This window comes from Cricetulus griseus, chromosome X (genome assembly GCF_003668045.3).
Source record: "Cricetulus griseus strain 17A/GY chromosome X, alternate assembly CriGri-PICRH-1.0, whole genome shotgun sequence".
NCBI classification, from domain to species: domain Eukaryota; kingdom Metazoa; phylum Chordata; class Mammalia; order Rodentia; family Cricetidae; genus Cricetulus; species Cricetulus griseus.
Window position 1 is genome coordinate 24,653,540 of NC_048604.1, and position 26,121 is coordinate 24,679,660.

The window sequence follows — 26,121 nt, forward strand, 5'->3', positions numbered from 1 at the left end:
TACCAATGTTCATGGAACATCATGGAAGGCAAACAAGTTGGAAGGAACAAACAATATGGAAGATGGGGAGAACTGCTGTTAAATGTTGTCTTCTGGACATGTCACAGCCATTGCAGTCATGAATGCACAACAGGTGTGGTTACCTGTACAAGACCTACACAAGAACAAACCAGTGAAATCCTGGCCTAGATGAGGTAGATGATCTCCAGGCCATAGCCCATATGGAGGAGATATTTACAGTTGATATCTGGGGAGGGAAAATCATCCATTCTGAGGATGTGGCAGTCAACTGGTTTCCCATGTGCCAGTGGATGGCCCCACAACTATGCACACATATGCAGCAATAAATGTAGTATGTTATCAATCTATCAATAAAAGACATGAAGTTATGAGTAGTTGAAGGGTCAATTACAGATTGATATGATCATGTTTCAGTGTATGTGTCTCTGTGTGTGTGTCAGGGGGTTATATGCGTGTGTATATAATCCCCCAAAATATGTAAAAATTTTCTACTAATTAAAGATACAGACTAGAGCAGTTTGGGGCTCTTTCATTAAGATGAAGGTAAACTGTAATAGTGTTTTTTTTCCTCTTTGCTCTTTGGGGGACCACCACCAAGTTCCCAAATAAATACATGGAGACTTTTTCTTATTTATGAATGCCTGGTCTTAGCTTAGTTTTCTTCTAGAGCTTTTTTTAAACTTAAATTATCCTGTATACCCTTTTCCTCTGAGGTCTTACTTTTCTCTCTTCTACACACCTTTCTTCCCTTCTTCATCTGTGTCTGGGTGGCTGGCCCCTGGTGTCCTCCTCTCCTCCTTTTCTCACTCCTCCCTCTTCTCTTATTTACTCTAGTCTATGCCTTCCAGCCCCATCTGTCTCTCTCTCCTGCCCAGCTATTGGCTGTTCAGCTCTTTATTAGACCAATCAGGTGTTTTAGACAGGCAAAGTAACACCATGTTACAGAGTGAAACAACTACAACATAAAAGAATGCAACACATCTTCGCATGATTAAACAAATATTCCTAAGCATAAACAGATGTAGCACATCTTAAACTAATATTCCACACCAGCAATCAGTGTAGAACTCAGTGAAAGTGGAGTAAAATTTATCCAGCAATTGGCTCCATTTCAAGGATATTTGCATGAAAATACAAACATTTTATTCAATTGGAGAAGATTGTATAGAGCAATTAGAAGTAGTTTATCATATGTGTCTGGAGTCCTTCATTCAAAATAAAGATATTATCTAATTTTCCCTACCTAATTTTGCTGTGACATTCTCTTATGGACTCTCTTGTCAAACATAAATTTTAACTTCTGGTATTACAGATTTTAGATATGAACAGAATGTATATTCTTTGAAATGCAAATGCATCCCTAAATTTTAATTCTTTCATAAAAACAACCTAAATTCATAAGTCATTTTTCTATAGCAGTTCTGAAAGCAAAACAGGGGCCATTATAAACACTCTAAATGCTAAAAACAATTTTATATAGTTCATATATGTAAAAGAGTAGAAAAATATACTTTTCCATTTTTAAAAGGGAGTGAGAGAGAAAGATATCAAACCTGAAAAATACCAACAAACTTATGAATCCTGGTGTTTTATCTCACATCTGCAATCCTAACACACAAGGAAAGATGACTTCTGAGAGATCATGGCCAGCCTGCATCGCATAGAAAAATCCTTTCTCAAAAAGTAACAGGAGTAGGACAATGGGAAGCAAAATCATTATACAATATAGCATAGCTCTGTATTACTTCAGAGAAACTCTCTCAAACCAGTATAACAGAACTGAGAATATTCTGAAAATAATATCCATCGAATTATGCTTACTTGTTTTGTGAAAATGTACATTTAACTGAGGAAAGTGTGAACTTATCATAATATACAATAAGCCAATCAAATGTAGGAAAAATAGTCTGAACAGGAAATTGATACCCTGAAGAGAAATAAACTTTTAAGTTGTGATTTCTCATATTATTAAAGATAATGGTAAAAACATAAATGTAAAGAAATTGTAGTATAGTAAATTAATCATTATAAAAATTACCAAATCCAGGATTGGAGAGATGGCTCAGCAATTAACAGCACTGCCTGCTCTTCCATAGGACCCAGGTTCAATTCCCACCACCCACATGGCAGCTTACAACTGCTCCTAACTCTGGTTCCAGGGGATCTGATGGATCTCCTTATATCAATGCACCTTAAAAATTAAATAAAAGCATAAAAAACAAATTGCCATACCCAATTTCCATGAAGGAGAATATTTCCAGATTTGAAAATAGTAATTCATTGACCTAGAAAATACCTGCACTATGTAGAATAAAGGAGTAATATATAAAACATCAAATTTCTGTGAAATTCATAAGAAAAATGATACAGTAGATCCTTAAGTAAATAAAAACTTCCACTGTATGAAACATTTGAAAGTCATTAGCAATCAGGCAATGTATATTAAAGCATCAATGAGATTTTTTGTCAGTTCAATTTAGCATGTCTAATGTAATATGTTGTACATGGAGTAAGTGGACAGATGGATATCCTCTTCATGAAGTTTATTTGAAGGGATATTTAATATCTGATTTACCAAATACAATCTGAGAAAGTCTTCTAAAATGTGTAAATCAATGCACAAAGATTTATATTGAAAATGTTATTTTTCAAGGTAATTTATGTCACTGTTATCTTTAATAGAAAAAAAAAACCTTTACCAGGAAATCTGAAAATACAGGAATTTCAGTACAGCCATAGAATGAAATTCTATGCAGTTGGTTTTAAAATAAGGCAGACCTGAAGTTATGGGTGTATTGTTTTGGTATATTTTAAGTGGAAAATTAGAGTTTTGAAGTCATGTATATAGCATGATCCATTTTAAGCAAGGACAATTGTAAGACTATATTTGCTCCTTTGTTATGATGCCCTGATGACAAAATGTAGGGCAATTTTATTGAAATTACAAAAGAGTAAAGGACCATGCAGAGGATAACCAAAAACAATGAAAACTAATAACTAGAACCTACTTCCAGACATGACTGCAAAGACACCTTTTCCCTTTCAATAAGGCTAAATACATAGCATGCATAATTGTATCAAGGTAATAGTTGAATAAGTGTTAGGGTAACCCCCACAGGCATGGAAATTGATAAATTAATGGTGTATAAGTCAGGAACTTTCAGAGTTATTTTATATGTAACAGTCAATAACTGATGCAGAGGATATATAAGCTCATGGATAAATACAACAAGGAAAGAGCAATCGAAGACCTCTGTGTTACAACCACTGTATTTGATATATTGGATACTTGGAGGCACTGGTGGGGATAATGCAGAACTACTTGCCCCATAAGCGAATGTAACTACTTCCGTGAGCCCAGCCAAGACACATAGAAATGATTTCCATGAAACGTATGATAGTTTGAGAAATGGCAGAACGCTTGTTGAAGCTACTTGCCCATGGAGAAATGTGTTGAGTAGCAACACATAAGTGGTACCATAGAAAACAATCGTAGAGACATAACAAAACTCTTGCATGTGGTTTGTACCTCAAGGGTCCGTGAATTGTAATCTTGATCTGCAGGGTAGTATTGTTGGGAGGTAATTAGGAACTTTTATCCAGTGGAAATTTAATATGAGTATTTAGGTCATTGAGCATATTGCTCTTGGAAGGAACTGCTGCAGTCATCTTGAGACACCAGCTAGTTCTGAGGAAAGACTAATAAAAGAGCAACCCTACTCCCCGAATGGCATTTGATTTTCCTGTATTGTCATGAGATCTCTCCTTTCTTGTATGTACTTCCATTATGACACCATGGGATTTTCAATACATATATATGTTTTCAATGTCCATAACTGTGGGTCAAGGAAGCTTCTTTTCTATGCAATATACTCAACTTTGTATAGTGTATTGTTTTGGGGGGAAATGGAGTAATACAGATTGTCTTTTTAAAATTCAGTTTTATCTATTACATAGTTTTCCTTATGGCATTGACTAATAGTGTTAAGTCAAGGCACAATGTTTTAGAGAAAATTTGCAGTGTTGTGCAGGAAACAAGATAAATTTATTCATTCAAATTTAGCTCAACTACATATACTATGTGTTTACATACATTCCCAAATTTTCATTATTGTTTGCATCATTTGCTCTTTTGTCTAGTAGATAAGTGCTCCATTCAAAACTTGTCCACAACTATTTCTATATGGCCTACAGTATATAACCACAACGGTTATAAGCACATATGTTTGACTTCATGGCAATATATGTACAATAAGGAGAAACAAAGATCTAAGTATGACACAAATCAGAATGGAAAAAGGGCCCAGATTGGGGAATTGCTTTAGCCAGTTCAGAGGAGAGTGATTATAGAGACACCTAACAGGACTCTAAAAGAGTCTGAGACATATTTTGAGACCATACAGAAAGGTTGGGATTATAGAAAATATTCTTTTGAAATTGAGTATGATTTGATTGACTTATGTAAAGATAGTATCTTACCTACCCTTATTCCCTATTATCCATTGGTCAAACTCAAAAAATATTTTTCATGGTCCCTAAAGCTTTAAGTGTGTTACTTTCATTCTGACTCTCTTGCCTCTAGTTATGTCATTTATTCTTTTATACTACTTACACTCATTATACTCTAGATACATAAACTGTTATTATAATCCATGGAGTGTTCAAGTACTTTTATATGAATTAAACGGATTCTATTTTTTCTGCCCAGAATAACTACAATGCACTCTCCAGTCCACAGATTAATAGCATTGCTTCAGTGAAGTTACCTAACCATCTCCCAATCCCAGTCTAAACTGATTCTTCTCTGTTCTCTTGCAGTTATTCTTTTCCTTTTCTTTCAGAGGAACAACTGTTTAGAATTAACTATGCTATAAGATTAGTTATGCCTACCTGCTAGCTGTTGCCAGTAGGCAACAATATCAATAAGGGTAGGGATTTATCTACTTTGATAACTACCATCCCTTTCCTAGTACATAGGAGTCAATAGGCCCACACTAGGTTTTCTGTAATTTTCTGCTTGGTGAAAATATAAATAAAAGAATGAAGACACATATAGGGAGTCTACTTTTTAATATGAAAAGAAATCACTACTGTTTACAGTGTTGTGTAGAAATAGTAAAGACATAGTTATAAATTTTAATATAAAATGCCTTTTTCCATTTCTGAGATTGAAATTAGGGCTCCATGCATGTTAGGCAAATGTGCTACAATTGATCTGTATTCCCAGCCCTAAAAAAGCTTTTTTAATTATGTTTATAATAGGCTATTCCAATAATTGTTAGCATGCAATAACAACTACTAATGTGGATGACTGTAAAATCTTCTTACAGCTAAGATTAAGAATGTGTTTCCAAAGCACTAAATGCTTTAGATACTTCAACATAAATTAATAGTTACCTGTAAGTCAATCACGGTAATAATTTACTTAAAAGGTTATGATGACGAGGTCACAAAGTTAGAGAGAAGTTCAAGTGCATTTAAATGCCAGGAGAACAATCCTAATTGTTCTAAACTCTTTTAATATTCTTTTTTTCAAGTGTAATTTCATCTCTCAAACAGAAATCATGGTACATTTTAAAATCTTTTTTTTTTACTTTTTCAACAACTATGATAGTTAAAACGTGCCAGAAAGTAATATTCCTAAAAGTATTTCAAATAGAAAGACAAACATTAGCAAATGTGGAAGGGAAGGCACTACATTCTCTTTATGAGGGAAGAAATTACTGTTATTGCCATATTTGTTTATGTCTAGCAATATCAAATGCAAGTGAATTTCATATAAAATAAGACCAGAGAGAATTCTTTCAACTGTCTATAAGTTTTAATTTAAGCAGTTATTTGAATCCATTATAGTAATAATACAAATGAATTGCGATTGCACCCTGTTGGGAAGACTTGGCATCTGAAAGTTATGATTAATCTGCATTAGGGCTACATTTTATTTGAAGAATAAGGTATAGCAGCATTGATAGATAGTTTCTAATGAATGATATTTTATATGAATATATACTTCATTGAGAAAGGCTTGTTATATGGAATATGAAGGAAATTTCTACAGCCCCATATTTTTCATGCATTTTGCTTCTCATTGTCATACTGACCAGAAAAATGGCTACACAAGATCCATTTAGATACTAAGTGGAAATAGGTGTGGAGAAGACATTAATTGGCTTTCCAATTGTTCGCCGGAGCCTTACTACAGTATGTGAAAAATACCTTTATTTGACTAATATGAACAGTTGAATCCAGAATTCTGACTACCCACTGCTAACATTCAGACAATAGTGAACTTCTTTCAACCTGGAATGTGACTGCTTTTTCCAGCAGACACCACAGCTGGCCAGAAATGGGCACTTCCTAGCAACAAGCTGGTACCTTAGAGTTTTACAGACCTGTTTATGGCATTGTTTGGGAGAAGAATTAAGCTATCATTCCTGTTTCTAGTCATTGTAGTCGTAAGTTAAAGTGCTAGCAGCACTCATAACCTCTATAAACTGATCTCTACATGGCATAGTTATCAGCAGCAGTAGGAACTAATGGTTCACCACAACAAGAACGTATTGAAACTACACCTTTGAAAATATCCTCTCATTATCCACGCAACCAAACAAAAGTTCTTCATTTCAGATGGCACACATTGATTTTCTTTATGTAATTGTTATTGACTTAAGTCTTCTAATATTATTGTACTTATACTTTTACTTATGGTGGTACTTACAAAGAAGATTGAAATAAGTGAAATTTCCATTGTACATTCTATTCACAGAATTAAACCTATGGATTAAATGTATATTTTAAAAATTCAAAGCCAAAAGATCTATATATGATTCTCAAAGACATGGTTCTTCTAGGTATATAGTAATAGCCACTGAAATATACTTGTTGATTAGTGAATTGTTTACCAATCCATGAACATCTCTTAGCTTCTTTAAGGCTCAGTGTCTTGGCTTTTCATAGTCCTGGCATAGTTCCTGAATTATAGTAGATGCTCCATAATTTACTAGATGAATTATTTTATGTAACTACAACAGTTTTGGGAATAAATATAGAGGTGAATGAGTGCATGTGTATGTGTCTTTGTTAAAGACATACTTTTTTTTCCTTTTTAGAAAATAGATTTTTTTCTCATACAATATATCCTGTTTATAGATTCCCTTCCCTCTACACCTCCCAGTTCTGTCCAGCCCAGCTGACTTACATGGTCCATGCTTGAAATGAGGAGTGTGGATTGAGGAAAGAAATAGACAAGAAAAAAAAGATAGAGTCACGAAGGCATCCAGTAAATACTGTGATCAGACCCAATTTTATTACTCAAAGTTCTTATATAACACAGTCAAAAGTGGGGAGTTAAAAGATTTCCTTACCAAGCTACAAGGAACAAACAAATGTAATTACCTCCTTAACACCCAAAACACCAAGTAACCACACCCTAAACCAAATACCCTGTTGTTAAGGTAAGACACCCATTAGCTACACTTTAGGCCAAATATCCTGTTGTCTAGGCAAGACATACAATAGTCACCCCTTAAGTCAAACATACTGTGGCTCAATCTCTCTGACCTTAAGTCAAGAATGAAAGGAGCTACTTCTACGGGCCTCCACAAGTTCCCTCCAACCTCTCCTCTCCTCTCTGGATACCTGCCCTTTCTGTCTCTCTTTAGAACAGAACAGGCTTCTAAGAGATAACAATGAAAAATGACAAAATAAAATATAGTAAGATGAAGGATGAAAAAAATATCATAGCCAAGTAGGACACGGCAGTGCAAGAAGAGAAAAAGAGTCCCAAGAACAGGTACAAAAGTCAGAGACACACTTATTTTCATAGTCAGGAGTTCCATCAAAATATTACACTAATAGAGATAATACATGCACAGAGGACGTGATATCCACCCTTTGAATGCTGCTTCAGCTTCTGTGAACTAGTATGAATCTTGCTTAGTTGATCGAGAGGACCTTGTTCATATGTTGTCCATCCCCTCTGGCTCTTACATTCTTTCTGACTCCCTGAGGGATTCCCTAGAGTCCTGAGTGGAAGGATTTAATGGAGACATCCAATTTAGATTCTCTCTGCATAATGTCTGGTGGTGAGTCTCTGCATCTGTTATCATCTGCTGCCAGAGGAAGCATCTCTGCCAATGAGTGGATAAGGCACTGATCTATGAATAGAGCAGAGTAGGAATCATTTTATTGACTTTTTTGGTTTTACCCTAGATCTCTGGGATATCTAGTCTCTTGTTCTTGGTTAGGCAGTCAGGTGTGAGTTCCTTCTCATGGAGTGGGCCTTTATTCTAATAAGACATTGGTTGGCTACTACCACAAGTTTTGTGCCACCATTGCCTCCACATATTTTGCAAAAAGAACTGATTGTAAGTAAAAAAAGGTTTGTAGCTGGATTAAGGTTATATTTCTCTTTCAGTAGACTATAGAGCATCTTCACAGAAAAAGAGCCTAAAACATAGAGGTGAAGGCTCTGTATAGATACCAGCTTGACTTCTCCATATTCAATGTGTAGTGTGTGTTGTCCTTTGTAATGGGGCTCTGCTGTCCATGCACAGAGAACAAAGTTTTGTCTTAGTAACAGTCTAGGTTCTTTGGGGATTTCCATGGGACACCCTCAGCCAACAACTGTTGTAGAATATTATTTTAACTATGTGAAGATGTATTACAGTTGCTTATGCTACATAATATTACTTTGACTGTGTAAAGGTGTATTGCATTTGTTTTTCCTTCATTTGTTTAATGATGTAAGAATATGTGTGTAGCTGGGCTGGAGAGATGGCTCAGAGTTTAAGAGCACTAGCTTCTCTTCCAGAGGTCCTGAGTTCAATTCCCACCAACCACATGATGACTCACAACCATCTGCAGTGAGCTCTGGTGCTCTCTTCTGGCATGGAAACAGAATACTGTATATATAATAAATAAGAATCTGTGTTTAATTATGTAAACACTTTACATTTGTTTTACCTTGCCTGCCTAAGGTACCTGATTGGTCTAATAAAGAGCTAAAAGGTCAATAGCTAGGCGGAAGAAAGGATAGGCAGGGATGGCAAGCAAAGATAATAAATAGGAGAAGAAGAAGGAATGAGAGAATAAAGAAGAGGACAGAATAAGGGGGATGCCCAAGGCCAGAAACCAGGCAGACGCCAGTCAGACACAGAGAAGCAGTGAAAGTAAGACATACAGAATTAAGTAAGGCAGTAAGCAAGGAGGCAAAAGGTAGATAAAGAGAAATAGGTTAATTTAAGTAAAAAAGAACTAGCCAAAAATGTCCCTAATATAGGCTGAGTATTCCAAACTAATAAAAAGGCTTATTGCCATGATTTGGGAGCTTGTTGGTGGCCCAACAGAAAAATCCTGGTACAAACAACTGAGTTCCACCATGGAAGCCTTGCCAGGCAACAAGATATAGCAAGTTGCCATTCCCTATCCCCCAATGCTAGGAGTCCTCATTAGGATCGACTTCATAGATTCCAGGAAATTTCCACTGTACTAGCTTTCCACATCAAACCCAAATGCCCCACAGAGAATTCCAACAATCACTTCCAGCACTCTCTCCTTCCACCCCACCCCCAACTTGAATCCCAACTCCACTCCCTGCTTGCCCATAAAATGTATTCTATTTCCCCCTCCCAGGGAGATCTATGCATCCCCCTTGATACCCCTTCTTTATCTAACCTATCTGGGTCTATGGATTGTATGTTGTTTATCATTTATGTAACAGCTAATATCCCCTTCTAAGTGAATACATACTGTGTTTGTTTTCCTGGCCATGGATTACCTCACTCAGGATGATTGATGCTTCCTAGTGCCCACCCATGTGCCTAAAATTCTTATGGTGTCATTTTTTAAACTGTTATCTAATACTCGGTTATGCAAATGTAGCACCTTTTCATTATCCATTCTTTGGTTGAGTGGCATTTAGGTAGTTTCTAGTTTCTGGATATTATGAATAATGCCACTCTGAACATAGCTGTACAAGTGTCCTTGTAGTAGAATTGACTGTCCTTTGTGTTTATGCCCAGGAGTGGAATAGCTTGGTCTTGTAGTATATTGAGTCCCACCTTTTGAGGAACCACCACATTGATTTACACAGTGGCTGTACAAGTTTACACTCCTGCCAGCAATGGAGGAGTTTTCCCCTTGCTTCACATCCTCTCCAGCATAAACTGTCACTTGTGTTTTTGATCTTAGCCATTCTGACAGGCATAAGACAGAATCCCAGATTGGTTTTGATTGGCATTTCCCTGATGGCCAAGTATGTCGAACATTTCCGTAAATGTTTATCAGCCATTGGAGATTCCTTTATTGAGAATTCTCTGTTTAGATCTGTACCCCATTTTTAATTTGATTATTTTCCTGGGTATTGTAGTCTGGGCTGTCATCTGTGGTCTCTTAGAGTCTACTCCACATTTGTCCAGATCCTTGTGGCTTTTAGGGGCTCCATTGAGAAATCAGATGTAATTTTAATGGTCTGTCTTCATATGTTAGTTGGTCTTTTCCCTTTGCAGTTTTTAGTATTCTTTGTTCCATATGTTTCGGATTTTGATTGTTATATAAAGTCATGTATTTTTAATTCCTAGCAAATTATTTGAATAATATAAACTAAGCAAATAGAGATTATGTGCTCTATTGTGGTTACTCATGTTTCCCTTTAGATTGGACATTCTGGAACTAGTAATTTAGTGTTTCCTTGTAATGATTTTCACATTTGAAATGTAAAGGCATGGTCTTATGTGTAAACCTACGTGAATATTCTATAATTTTGTGGTATAAATGTATCTAGGGGATTTCTATCATCGAGGAAATGCTTTGTGCAATACACCTAAGATATCAAAATATTGAACTATGTAATCAATGTATCAGTCTTAGGAAAAGAGGGAATTGTGACATAGCCCTTTGTATTCTGTTAGGATAGAAAGCAATGCTTTGAATGTACTAAAGGAAGAGACCTGGAACAATGTTTAAAAATGAGAGGAAAATGTGAGAGAAAAGGCAGTAGAGTTGAAATACTTTATTGATTAAATACACAGCTGAAAGGCCAGCAACTTGAGTCTCCTTGTATTAAATCTTTAAGTATCCACTGTCTCCTCCTCCACTGTCTTGAAAAAAAAGTAACAGCCTTAGAAAGAGTGAGATATTCGTGGTTTTAAATCCTTTATTCCAATTTTCTATTCTGACATAATTTCTTCTCTGTTAAAGGGGAACTCTTTCAAAACTTAATCGCTAATTACAGAATTTCCTTAGAGTCAAGAATATTTCCAGTCAATAGATTCACTGGCTAGTTGTTTCTCTTATGCCTTTCAGAAACACACACTCTCTCTCTCTCTCTCTCTCTCTCTCTCTCTCTCTCTCTCTTTCTCTCTCTCTGTCTGTCTCTCTCTCTCTCTCTCGTGAGGGTTTAGGATGTAGCTCATAAGTTTTATGAGGGTTGTTTCCCCCTCCACAGTTAAGGGTTTAGGTAGCTCTTAATGTAGACTCTTTCCTTTTCTAAGTTTTGTAAAATGATTTGTTTTCGTATGAAGAACTTGTTTGTCTTGAAGAAAGGTAGTGGCTTTTAGACGTATCATTTGTTTACTGATGGCAAGACAGGGTTTATATTCACTCTTCTTTACAGTTTCAAACAGCCCCACAGAGAACCACTGCAGAGATCGCAGTTGCCCCTTGGTTTTCATCTTTGTTTCTTTGTTGGCAGGGCGATAGGGCGGGACTGGAAGCGCTTGTGTTTTGAGCAGCAAAGATCCAAATGATTGCCTAAAGCTGACGGAAGCTTTGGCAGGGGGGCGATGGGAATTAGTGTCTTCTTGATCCTTTACTGTCCCCATCCCAAAGTGTTCAGATCCCAATCCCTTCACTGGTGCGATTAGCCATCATTGCGCCCTCTTTGCAAATACCTGTATGGAAAGCAGGGAAGATGGAAAAATATGGTGCTAAGATCTCCCCCTGGCGTTACCCTATACTCTTTTTTCTTTTGCTTTTTTTGAAACTGAAAGCTGTCCCTTTGCTCTGGAGTGCAGGGATCATACATTCCGGAAGCTGTCCGCTGGCAGCTGTTGCCACCTTGGGAGGAGAACAGCTGGAAGCTTTGATGGGCTGCAAGATCAACTCTTCCGGTTAATTAGCGCCAGCTACAGCTCCAAACGTGCCTTACTGCAACCTCTAGTGGGCTCCCAAGGCAGCAATAGCTGGTCTTTCTGCCAGTGTGTTCTTGCAGAGGAAAATTAAAGAGTATGCGTGCACACAAGCATATTTACACACAACCTTCTTTTCGCACTCAAGAAAATCATCAGTAAACGTCTTTAAGTCAAAGACATCTCGACTCCTTGCGATAATCATTTCTTTAGCTAGAGGTTGGGAGTCCCTGGAAACACACACTGGACTTGCTAGCCCTGATGCGCGCCCAGTGAGAGCCTTGATGTTACTGGGGTGGAGCTGTAGGGGTAAGGGCTTGGGAGTCTTTCTCCAGTTGATTCTGCTCCCCTGGTTAAGCATTTGGTATCTCCCATGGTCTCTTGCTTTCACTTGGAAGCCTGGAAGAAGGCAGCTATGGGCGTCGCCGGCGCCCTTCCCGGAACAGTAAAGGCTCCTTGGAGCCGGCGCCAAAGCCTCCCCACTTCAGCCACATCTGGCCCAGTCATGCAGATGTTAGCGGTTGGAGAGTGCCTCCTTGCGAGGCGCCCCAAAGTCTCGAGCATGCCCAGTCAGACTCCTAAAGCTCTCCAGGCGAGTTTCTGGGCGTGCAAATTCCACTTCTCCACTTTTTCGAGGAAGCTGATGTGGGTGGGAAGGGAGGGGTCCCAGACTTGGGGCAGTGGAGTAGGTTCCCTTGGGTTAGTGCCCTCCTGCCTAGCTAGGTGAGGGATGGAACTGTCTGGGGAACCCTGGGGCCAGAGTGGCCAAGCACAGTAGGATTAAGAGAGCTTTCTACACACACACACACACACACACACACACACACACACACACACACACACACACATTTCCTTGAGGATTTTGTTAGTGCTGATCTGTTCTGTGGCTTCTTGGAGCGCTGCGGTTATATTGTCAGTGGAAGACAGTTTGGAGTTGCTCTCTACACACCACTGAGAGCTTTTGGGTACTCCAGTACCTTATTCACCTGCTTGGCTTTTCTGAAGGGCAAGGAAGAATAGGATATTAAGAGGAACCCATAAACGCCTCCCTTTGAGTTTGCCCCCACCACACACACTTAAAGTTATACTGACAAAAGACTTTTCCTTTTTGTTCTAAGTTGGTCCTGAAGCTTACACATTGAAGCAGTGATGGAGAGCTTCAGCGCTTGTGTTCGTGTGTGTGTGCACGCGCGCACGCTTGTGCATGCACGCGCTTGTCTGCTTATGCATACCATGAATGGGAAACACTGTCCCGGGTTATTTCTGAGATTGACAAATACTCCTTCGAAGTCTCCCTTTCACCTCATCCTCGAGAGAAAATAATGATAAATGCTCGTCATGTGAGATGAGAAAGCATCCTAGTGTGGTATGAAGTCAAAATTATGTTTGTCCATATTGCCTTTTGCCCTGGTACAGAGCTTTCTCCTGTCCTCTCTCCACCCGCAAACACTCGGGAGCATTTTCAGTTCCACTCTCTTCCTCTGCTTGTTACCTGCTTGCTCCATCAGCCCTCCTCCTCCTCCCCCAGCTCCTCCCAGCTCAGCCCCCACCTCCCGGGGCTCAGCTGCGGCTAAAACCTGGAGTCTTGGGGAAAAGAAAAAAGGAAAAAAAAAAAAAAAGCCTAGGCTGTGAAGCTGTCAAACCGGGCATGCTCAGTAGACAGGGCAGGTTTTTTGGTCTCGAGTAGCGGAGAAACATTTTTTGCAGAACCGCGACCAGCCTTAGAGCGCAGCGGCGGCGGCCAAGGCAACATCAGCACAGCCATCAGTGGTGCAGTCGCCGGGCACACGGGAGCGCGGCGAGCTCCGGCTCAGCCTGGAGTTCACCTCCCAGTGCCCTGGAGGCTTAGCTTACCCCTTCTGATCTCTCTGATCTCTCTGATCTCTCTCTCTCTCTCTCTCTCTCTCTCTCTCTCTCTCTCTCTCTCTCTCTCTCTCGGCAAACACACACGCACACAATTTCACGTACATATATGTATATACACTAGCTTGAAGAAAACAATAATAACAACAACAACAACAACAAAGCAACAGAAAAAAAGAAAAGAAAAACGACCCGGGAACAAACACCCTCCAGGCAGCAATCGTCCGCTGGCACGATAGTAGCCTGGTTCGGTTCCTGCCCCCAAGCGACCGCGGGCTGAGAGCGCCGCCGCCGCCAGCTGGAGGAGAGCGATGCGGGGGCCAGAGCGGCAGCTCGAACAGTAATGTGGATTTACAGTCATTTCCCGCAGGAAACGGCTAAGGCGCCCGAAGTCCACAGCACTTGCAGCACCCGGCAGAGCTGAGCACCTGGCGAGGAGGCGGGGGACCGCACCTGAGGACACTACTGAAACTTGCGCCTGGACTAGGTAGGTCCGTTTCTTTTGGCTCTTACTTCCTTCCCTCTTGACCCTGCCTACCCTCTGCCCCAAGGACTCTGGGCGAACTTGCTCCCTAGGATGCGGTTGTGAATGGTGATTCCTGGTCGTGAGAAGCTGCTTGCACCTGTTCTGGGACTCCTGATGGAGGAAACAGAGCCTTGGCCACCTTTTCGCCAGATCTCCTTCTGCCCCAGGGATCTGGACCACTCAGGAGAGATGTGAGATTGGCCTCGTTGTCAGTTCAGGCTTCCGGCAGGCCCTGGGGACACTGTCCTTCCAAGGTTTGGTGGGTTTCCCAGGTGGCACTTTTGCCAACCAACTCCTTCAGTACTGTTAAGAGGGCTGTTTGCTTCTGCTTTCGCGCAGACCAAGGCACTCTAACAAGTGGACCAAGATGCTTGGAGTGGCAGGTGGGGAGGCTCTATCCGAAAAGAAAGGAGACAATCACCTCCTGCATTCCTTGCACCTGGAGCATCCACCAGGATTCTGCCACTCCGGGTCACCTCCTACCATCTCTCTAAGAGAAGATACCCAAGGGCTAGAATGTGCTATAGAACCTGTTTGCTTCTGAATTGGCTTTCCAATCTCACTCAGGTAGTTCGAGTTGTAGGGGAATGCCAGGACCCTCAGTGAGCCCCACCCAATGTGTCCTCTTATACCCCAATCTGTGTCAAAGGAAATAAACATTATTGGGCACTCAGTGCTTCAGTAGCCGTCGGTGTTGGCTTTCACCATGTGTTCATCTGGGCTGGACTGTGTGTTTTTGCGTTTCATCTTGAAAACGTGGTGTCTGGAATCCAGCAAGGGCTAGTGCATCTGCCGAGAGCCAAGCACCCGCTAGGCATGCCTGGGGAAATGTAACCTCAGCTTCTCCCATTCTGGGAACAGGCGGATTGCCAATTCAGTTTTAAGATGCTTTGCCTAGAGGTGTGGAAGGGAGGCTTAGTGCTACTTGGTGAGTGGATGAGCTCGCAGTCGGTAGCCTATTTAAACATTTCAGCAGACCTGGTGCAGCTGATTGTTTACAGTTGCAGAAACAGCCGATCTCACTCCACTAGTGGATGTCCTCTCCACGTCTGTTTCACCACTGGGAGAGTAGGGGCGGGGGCCTGAGCTGGCTTGCAGCTAGTACTTGCCATCAGCAGGCAGCTTTGGGTTTAGCAGATCTGCATCACTGCTACTGGAGATACGCTAATATGGGTAGAACAACTCTACCCCTTTAGTACAAAGCAATTGGTCCGAATATGCCTCAAACTTCACAGGCTTTTCTGAACACAATAACCCAGTTGTGTATTTATAGTGGGCCAAACAAACACGAAGAGAAGTTCCCTGTGTTACAGAAGAGAAATTAGATGTCATTTGAATGTAGAGACCAAAAGGAAACGAAATGCCCCAGTGAACTTTAATAGGTATCCTTAGATAAGCATTTAATTGATCATATTTGGGTTGAGTATTACAGGCAGCTACCTTGCATTTGAGATTGTTGTTCTATGATTGTAATTAGCAAGCCAGGCAGGTACTTTACACTGAAAGCATCAATTGCTACTTTAGTCTGTTCCATGAAGACATTGCAAATGTCTGTTCTATTGTACCTTTGACTGAAAGAAAAATCCTATCTACCTTCCTCCTCTGAAATCTTCTGACCTGTGGCAGAGAGTACTGGAACAGTGTCAAGCAACAGCACAACCTAAAAAGAGAAAGCTCCTTTTTAATGAAAAGACTATCCACAGCTTTAACTTCTGCTCAATAATTATCCTGCACTTGTTTACTTGTTTACCCCTTGCCTGTACATCTCCAAATGTCTGTGTGTGTTGGGAGTGAGCTTGCATAAGGCTTCTTTTGACCCTTAAAGTAGGTACTGGAATAGCAAAATCCCAATATTGACATTTTTATTCAAATTTGTAAGACTTGTAAAATGTTATGTTGAATATTTTACCATTGTAAAGTTCTTAAAGGATAGTCACAGGGTTTCAAGTATGCTAAAATAAGGTTGCAAACTTCTGATGCTAATAAAATAAAGTCATGATATACATTTGCAAAGGGGCTCAGGTCATTTCTAAAATGAACCCATGGTTCTATATGTTAATTAAAACTTTGCAGGTTGTCCATCATAATTTAAATAGCCAAGTGTTTCTGCAAACAGCTCTGTAAAGGGATACTTAACAGATTCATAATGACAACAACAAAACTCACTTTCTAGAACAATGACAGAAATTTGGAGCAAATACTTGAAATTAGATGATATGGTGTTTGCTACTACCTCAACATGTCAATTATGGATTAAGAATAGATAGGCATATCATTTGATGATTATAGAGAGAGGCTTAAAGGAAAACATTGTTTTCTAGAATCATGGTGCTGTAATCATGGTTAACTGAGTGTCCAAATATTCAAACATATAGGTATGCTAAAAAGGAATATCATAGTGTATGGAATTATCAACTCCCTTAAGGACCTAATTCAAAGTTCGGATGTCCTAAATGTCTCACTGTTTCAGTTCAGCTATCATATGTGTAACTAGCATTGACATGATCACAGTTTCCCTTATGCTTATTGTATCTTTCTCCTGCCCTTTATATAGCTTCTTGGTGAAACAGAACTGTATAGCAGTCACGGTTATTCTGTACGATACTATCTTAAATGATCAAACTGAAAATTAATATTTGATGTTATTTTTGAAAACAAAAGCCTAATGGAAATTTATTTTCTGTGACAATCTTAAACACTTGTGAGAAATGTTGGTGACATTTAACAACACAATTTTCTTTTACATTCTACATTGGAGATATGCTTTCAGAATTCATTTGAGATATTTTAGTGACAATTAGCAAAATATTTTTGTAATATTCTACATTGGAGAAAGGCTTTCCAAATTCATGTAATGTTTGCCTGAAGCTCAATTTTGCTAAAAGTCGGTCAGTTTCAGATTTAAGTAAAGCTATTAAGTCCTCAGTATACATGATGATTGATCAATTCCCTAAGGTTTCCTAAATATGTTAATTTAATAGTTATTAATATATTTACTTATTAATAACTTGAGGTCAAGATAAGACTGGTTCTTTGAGTACCTGACTCAAAGATAGTTCTTTTTTAATTAAAATATTTTATCATCCTGCTCATATTTGTTCTCTCTCTATACACACACACACACACACACACACACATACACACACACACACACACACACACACACACACACACACACACTCACACACACACACACTCACACACATACACACACACCACAAGCCACTACAAAAGAGGTATGCACACACACACTTCCTTGGAAGAAATCTTGTGTGAACATCATTCATTGGATATAAAACACATAAGCTAATTTTATTTAAATTATATATAGATAATCCTTAATTTTCTTTCTATTTTAAAATCAGACAATAATTTGTGACTACTTTACAAAGCTTCTCATCATTTACCATTTGGAAAAAATCTGGATTACTAGCACAACTACAGGCAGATAAAATGATAAATTCTATTGCATTATGAAAAATTTTACAATTCTGGTATCCATAACTTCAAGTGTGAATGCTACTATGAAAATTAAAAGAATCCAAATTTCTGAATTGTTCACATAAACAACTGATTTCAATCACCTGCAGATTCTGCTAGATTAGATCATTCTTCTTAATCGAGATTGAAATTTTTTCCTTCCTTTAAAAAATAAAATATCCTTCTTACCTAATATAATACTAGGCCATTGTTATAAAATGAAATTAATGCATGACTCTTCTGGATTACTATGTAATTTATATTTCTTTTGTTTTTTTTTTCTGTTGATTCCTGTTAAAGAAGCAGAAAGTAAATACCAAACCGCACCTTGCACGGTTAGATCAGGTGAATGCTATAAAAGGCTTTACACAGCTTCTGATTATTGTGAACAACCTTGATAGTTCAACCACAGCTGTCTCTTCAGTATCGGTGTTCTGTTATGCATCTTATATTATGTATAGTTATATTGTAGTTTGCTACACATGATGTGGTATGCTTGAACAAAGCCAGAGATATTGCTCACATTTAGAACTCATAGAAAATAGGACTGAATAAATTGGAATATGATACTATAAACTGAAAATTGTTGTAAAACATTTGTGTTAATTTATCTGCTAATATTTCCACATATAATTTAAGCAAACTGGTTTTATTTAGTGATAGCAAGCAAATTTACAGTTGATAATAATGACTAATATTTTAAAAACATTAACACTTAAGAAATATTAAAGCTATTAAACTCTTATGTAACTTCAATACTCATTTCTAGACCCGAAAGTATAATCTTGGAAAATTTACAACTTTAAAAAATATTCTGAATTGTACTTCCTGCCTAAGCATCTACTTTTGATAAACAATAGCATATGGTAAAATGTGCATATATGCCAAATAACCACTACTTCCTTCCTGGATGATGTTTTTAATGTGATGCAATGATTCTGAAATATTGGGTTTTTCTCTCCTACCCTAATCTAACTGTAAGAGTGAAGTTAATGAGAAAATCAACACATCAATATGTTTTCAGAATCTTTTTTCAGATTAGCGGATCATCTTTGTGACGCCGTTTTTCTGGAGCTTTCTTATTTTTGTTTATTAGAGGTATGTAACACAATTAATATGTTTTCTGGACTCTTGGGGTTTTACCTGGGTATTATGATTATGTCTATGTAAGACACAAATGTGTGCATGCAACATTCCAAAAGTCAACTGTTTGGAACAATTCTAACTAATGTCTGTTTGATGCAGTCAGTATTTTACTCAGTGTCTGTTTTGCAGTCCTTTAACATGATTATGGACATTAATATCTTTGTAGGAAAAGAAAAAAATAAAACTAAAAAATGTGTAAAATATCTTTAATACCTTTGAATCTCTATAAGATACATAATAAACCAAATTTTATCCTAAAGCCTTCTATGAATTACATGAAATATCACTGGCAATCCCAACCTATTACAAAACCAGAAATATACTAATTGGCCTTTACAACATGCCAGAAAATGCAAAACTTTTTCAATCTGTAATTCTTTACCTCCCACCCCCAGTGATTTATCAGTTCAAAAGTTAACAGGTTTGATATGTTAGCTTCTTATGATTTCCTGTATCTCATTTCCCAACAGTCCTTATACTGCCAAGGAAATTAGATAAGACAGACAGCTGGGAGTCACTCATTCAGGGCAGGAACTTCCTTTTTAATTTCATGTCAGCTTGTTGTTCCCTGAAAGTAACTGTAAAGGTTGCAGAATTGAGCATGTGAGAAATAAATGATTATTCTGGACAAAACATCAGCCATTTTTCTTAAAGATTTTACTTGCAAACCTCTTCTATCCCTACTCAAGACATTCTTTTAAAATAATTACAGAAATCGAGGTTTGATTTGTACATTCTTGTATTTATGTAGTCTACAAAGCATCTTTTTTTCTAATAGAACATCCACAGCTGTAAAATAGTTTTGTAATAGCTATTAAATTGAAATACATGTTCTTTCAAATTATGATTCTGTAGACTTTGAAGAACCCTACTTAGTGATCACAAGAAAACTTAATAAAAGTGATGTTTGAATTTTCTGGTATGATTAGTTGTTTTTCATTTTTAAATAGGAATGCAGTTCTCTTAAAATATCTATGCCCCACTTTTCTTTTTATTAGAGATAAAATGTATTTGGATGTATTTATTTGAAATTTATCAAGAAGTCATTTTACCCACCACTATAAAGCATACTGATTGTTTTAATTTTAATCAACTAAGTTGTCACATGATAATCAGCAATGAGGAAATTGCCTTTTAATGTTTCTCATATTTTGTTGTAACACTTTTTGGTCTGATTACTACTTATGAAATTGAATTTTAGAATCACAGTCTATAATATGAGCTGAACTGTAACCCATAATGTTTTTGGCAATACCAGGTATAGGTTCTGAGAATTTAATGTTTTTTTTCTTGTGAATTATTGTTTCAAATAGTTCTTTTATATTTTGACTAAGAAAAAGCAATTATTCAGTGAGGATTTTTGTAATGAAAAAAAGTTTATCATATAAAAATCAGAAGGTCTTTTATGTTTAAAGCAAAGCCATTTAAAATGTAAATACTCTGGACAGAATTATGAATGATAGGTCATTTATTTAAATTTTAGAAGAACAATTACTTACATTTCTATCTTACTGAGAATATTGGGGATATTAGTATCCTGTTGTTGAATTTTGAGTTGCAAGTATTTATTAGCTGTGTTGTTGTTGTTTTTTTTTGTTTTAGCTATAACTGTGCAATTGCAAAAACAAAAATTAGTCCACATCACTGATGAACATAAAGAGTACCCAACACCTGAATCTTTTGTATCATGTTGGTTTCCTCTAAACTTTATGTAAATACTTGACATTTAGGGAAATAATGAAATAGCATATTAGCTGTATGACTCAAAATATCTGGTAAGTCACACTTTGTTGTATAGTCAGATGCTCAGGTTTGAAGGAGTTATAGCCTTCATTTCTCTTTTCAAAGTATAATATACTTACTACTCAATTGTTTTCATATTTAGATGAAATATATTTTAAATATTTAGCATGATGATGCAGATAGAGTCACTCGGTAGAATTCAAATATGGTTATATTAAAGAAACTCCGTTTTCATTTTTTTGGAATTAGTTTAGTGTTTTAAGCTGCCTGTATGAATGAGGATTTGTATATTGGCCAAAAGAAAAGTAAATGATTCTCCATTTACATACTTCAGGGGAAATCTTATTACTGACTAAGGTCAAAGAGAAAAATTCCCAGTTGCATGGTTTTGCATAATTGGTGGATTCTAAGTGTGTCGATTACATCTAATGTCTCTATCTGCTTTAGACACCTGCCAAAGAGAAGGTGCCAGATTAGATGGACAATTGGTTTATTAGATATAACCATCTCTGAATCCCAGCTGCATGCAGACATTTAAAGAAAACTCTTCAGTTGTTCAGCTAAAATAGAAAAAGAGATGCTGCAGATGGCCCATATCAATAATCCAGATTTTTCCAGGTACATTTAAAATTAAATGTCCTAAGAGATGATTAATTCAGAAAAGTTATTGATAATGAACTCATCTTATGCTACACATCCTTTGCACCCATGATGATGCCTTATTAAAGGTGTCTTAATCTTGCTAATTACCACCTGTGTTTAAATATAGAGGTGTATAAATACACTACAACTGCACAGTGGCTGGAAGCATTCTGAACCTGAAATTTTCCCTCTATTCCTAGTTAACTTAGTTCCTAACAACAAAATGTTTCTGATCAACATTTTCAATTTATACTCTGTGCATTGTGTCCTCTACTTTTAATGCTAATGATTTCCTTTTCCAAAGCTGCTTTGCTTAATTGCAAACGTTTGAGAAATATTGATGTGGGATCTGCACTGTTAAGTAGCAAAAAATGTGGTGTGTGTGTGTGTGTGTGTGTGTGTGTGTGTGTGTGTAAGGATGAGATTGTTTTCTGTGCAGAATATTTATTAAACATATGTACATTTTCACGCCAACTTGCAAAGCAATGTGTACAAAGTATATCTTCTCTATTTGCTTACTTACACTTTAAATGAATATGCTTCTGTGGCTGAGCTTCATTGTATCTGTACAGATTTAAGTAACATTAGACAACATTGGCGTAATTGCTAGGCAAGCAAATAAAGAAATTCATTTTTGAGAAGATAGTTTTAATTCCACTAATGAGACCTAGTAATCTATAAGAATGAGTGCTATGCATTTGAACAGGAGTTGTAATGGCACACAAATTCTCTGGATTCATAATTTTTCATTTGACATTTATTTAGACTTATGTATGTGCACATGTGTGCATACATATATGCCATATATGAAGGTCAGAAGACAAAGTAGAGTAGTCAGTTTTCTACTTCCACCATCTGGTTACTGGAAATTGAACTCAGGTCATTGGGCATGATGACAAGTGCCTTTACCCTTCAGCCATCTTACCAGCCCTGGATTTGTATTCTTTATGGGAGGTATTAGTATTTTTATCTCTCATGTTTAGTATAATAAAATCCCAGCATTTAGGTGTGACTCCACTTAATTTGGGGTTGGAATACATGGAGCATTAACAGAAGTGTGCTATTTTTTTCATTTTTTCCTATTTGAGCTATTTCCTTGACAACCTGAAAAGGTGAGGTAATTCAAATATAAACAATTAGAATCCAGTGCAAGGGAAATATTTTAATGGTTAGTTTATCACAAAGTGGAGAATATTCACGAATACATCTTTTTAAAAATATGGAATACATCATAGTTAAGAAAATGCATAAAATACAATCAGAGAACACTGGTCTCACACATTCAGTAAAATACTTGGCTATAGTATTTGGTTGCTGAAGAAACATAGCAATATAATCAACATTTACATAGAATTTAGGAAAAATAGGTTTATACATTTATGCATTTCCTCTACATGCACTTTATGTGTCATGTGGTGGCCTTTTCTTTTATCAAAAGCTTCAGTTTTACATAGATTTTTGCCACATATCAAATAATACTCTTTGTGAATAAAACTTTTCATCTAATCATTTTCATAGATTTGAAAAACTTTTACAAATGCTTCTGTTTTCCTCACTATACAAACACTTACCTAGTATGGAAGACAAAGATATAGGCATAATATTATCTGGTAAGGAATTCTCCAAGAGAAAGTATTAGAAATTTATGAGAGCACAAACATGATAAGGCTTTATCAAAGATGGATTGCTTAAATTAATCCTGTTTTAGATTTCTCAAATTTATGAGTGTGTATCTCTGTGAAATATATATGTACGCACCCATTAATAACCCAGAAAAGTGTCAGATATCCTGGAAATGAGGTAAAAGTAGCTGTGAGCTGCATGATAGGAATGATGCGAACCGTAATTGGGTGCTCCAGAGAAACAATATATGTTCAAAATTGCTATCTTTCCAGTGTCCTTCAATTAATTCTTAATGGCTGCCCCTGAATATTTTAGTTAGAGAATAGGACTTTCATTCTACATGGCATAAGGACAATTAAAGGGAAAAAACTAAATTAGACACTAAAAGTAACTACCCAGTATCAAAGTGTTTCCTATCCAGGTCTGGAGAGCAGGGACAAAATATAATGTCTCCTTTTTTTGTTCCTGCATATGCTTCATATATGGTCTTTCCTACTTATGTAGTAAATGGAAGAATTTTCCTGCAAAGAGAGTTATTCCAGAAAATGGCAGTGTTCCCAATGTTTATTACAACCCAGGAAATTTTGTATATTTAAATCCAGAAATTGTCTGTATCATATTAGAAATTATTGAATCAATGGTAGGTTTTAAGATGAGGTAGAGATGACCAATTTTCCTAGTTTGCTTACCTGTTGTTGGGATAAATGCCATTACCAAAAGAAACTTAGAGGGTAGGAACTTATTTAACTTATACATTACATTAGTCATTGAGCAAAGCTGTGGCAGTAGCCAGAGATATGAACCAGGAGGCAGGGAAAAGGTGACAGGAACAGAGTCAAAAGCCAGGGAGGAAGACTTCTCACTGGCTTGCTTCCTGGATCATGCTTATCTAGGCTTTTATACAACCCAAGCTTAGCAGTATAGGAAAAGTGCCAACCATCGTAGTCTGGGCCCTCTTTTATCAATTAGAAATCCAGAAAATGCCACACAGACATTGTCACAAGCTAAACTGATCAAAGTATTCCTTCAGTTGTAGTTGCCTCTTCCCAGGTTATTTTTAAAAATGTAATTCCAGTATGGAGGACAGGTTGAACTGGATTAACAGTGAGATATTTGAAGAGATTGTACTTCAAGTGTAAAAGGTTATGATTCAAATGGTCTTGCTGACTGTAGAGGGAGGAGAAATATATGAAACCTACCCTAAGGCTCATTATGCAGTAAGGACCACAAAAGAAAAAAATGTTGACTGAATAATGAGATAAGCCTTGGATTTATTGAAGGTGCAATAGCATAAAGACATCCAGATGAAGTTCAATTTTTAAATGATCCAAAGTTCTAAAGGTATATATTTGGGAGCCATCAGTCAATCAATGCAGTCATTAAACTTACAAGAATGGGTAGTTACTAGCTCCTAAGACTATAGATAAAATACTAAGAGAAGTGTGACATTTGCTAAAACACTGCACTTAGGAGGTTAGAGATATAAGAGGAAATATTCCCTAGGAAGTTATGATAAGAGTTGAGTTGGTAGAAAAACCAAAGTATGAAGTAAAAGCTAAGGACAAAGAATTTTGTAAAACCACTAGGAAAAGAGCTTCAAAAAATATAATTCACATGAAAAAAACATGAATTTGAATAAGTATTTTTAACAACCCTTAAATTTCAATAATTAAAAGAAATTCCATTAATGTTGGGTGGTGATGGCACATGCCTTTAATCCCCGGACTAAAGACACAGAGGCAATCAGATTTCTGTGAGTTCGAGGCCAGCCTGGTCTACTAGAGCTAGTTCCAGGACAGCCTCCACAGCCACAGAGAAATCCTGTCTTGAAAAACCCCAAAACAGAGAAATTCCATTAAATAGGCATGAAATTTCAGTTGTTCAAAGTGAATAATTTCTACTGTTCTTCTGCATATTGTGCCCATCGATATTAGAAACAACACAAAATATATATTAAGAATTTTTGATAAAAAAGTACAATTGTGAAAGTTTCAAGTCAAAACCCATAATCAAACCAATTAACAAATGGTTAACTCAGTTGATTCTACTTGCAAACTCTATTCTCTATCTAAAAAACTTTCTGTCCACTAATAATTAACACTCTAGACCAAACTATTGTTGTTTTTTTAATTGGGACTAGGTAATCGTATTCACAAAGATTGTCATATTCATTGTTGCCCCTCTATGGTTTTCTACACAGAAAACTAGTGTGATGTTTAAATTTCAGTAACATCTGTGCATTGTTCCCTCCCTAACCATTAGTCAAAGAGCAATTAACCATCACAAATAAAATATAAAGATTGAAGCAAAATATATATATATATATATATATATATATATATATATATATTATTATTATATATGCCTACAAGACCCTGCATGATTTGGGTACCAGACTATGTACTGTATTTCTTATCCAACCTTGCTCAAATCTTTGTAAACACTTTGACTTCTGCTTTGTTGTTAAACATACCATGATATTTTGTCTCCCAGGATCTTTGTGCACACATTTTCCTCTATTGGTTGAAGTTGAAGTTCTCATTTTAGTCACATTTTAAATAATTATTATTTCTCCATGGCTACCTACTCTGCTTTTGCATTTATTTCTTCCCTTTTCTGCTTTTCTTTTCTTTCATGTTAGAACTACTTGCTATCATACTATGTTTTTCTTTATAGTTTATCAACTCCTTTAGCATATGACTTCCACGACGCCAGCAGCTACTTTCCTGTTGTCAACCACTACATCTGTATAATCTAGAAAAATGCCCAACTTGTAGTAAGTGGTTACTAATTATCAGTTTAATAAACAAAGAGATAATAAAGACCTGATAGAATGTTAATTGGTAGAGAAGATTTGGCAGTTTTTCACCAAAATCAATAAGAATTTTGTACCCAGTGACTATGATTGTAGATTATTGGTGGAATGTTTATCTAGCATATGTAAAACCC

The 26,121-nt window shown here is 37.0% G+C and overlaps 1 long non-coding RNA gene across 1 annotated transcript in view; it reads left to right on the forward strand.

Moving 5' to 3' along the window:
- Window positions 1–17,323, forward strand: part of LOC113837802 — a 40,634-nt gene extending 23,311 nt beyond the window's left edge. The window contains exons 2-3 of the long non-coding RNA XR_003488507.2: window positions 14,383–14,499; window positions 14,589–17,323. This is a non-coding gene — a long non-coding RNA (uncharacterized LOC113837802). The remainder of the gene's footprint in view (window positions 1–14,382; window positions 14,500–14,588) is intronic.
- The last annotated feature ends 8,798 nt before the right edge of the window (window positions 17,324–26,121 follow it).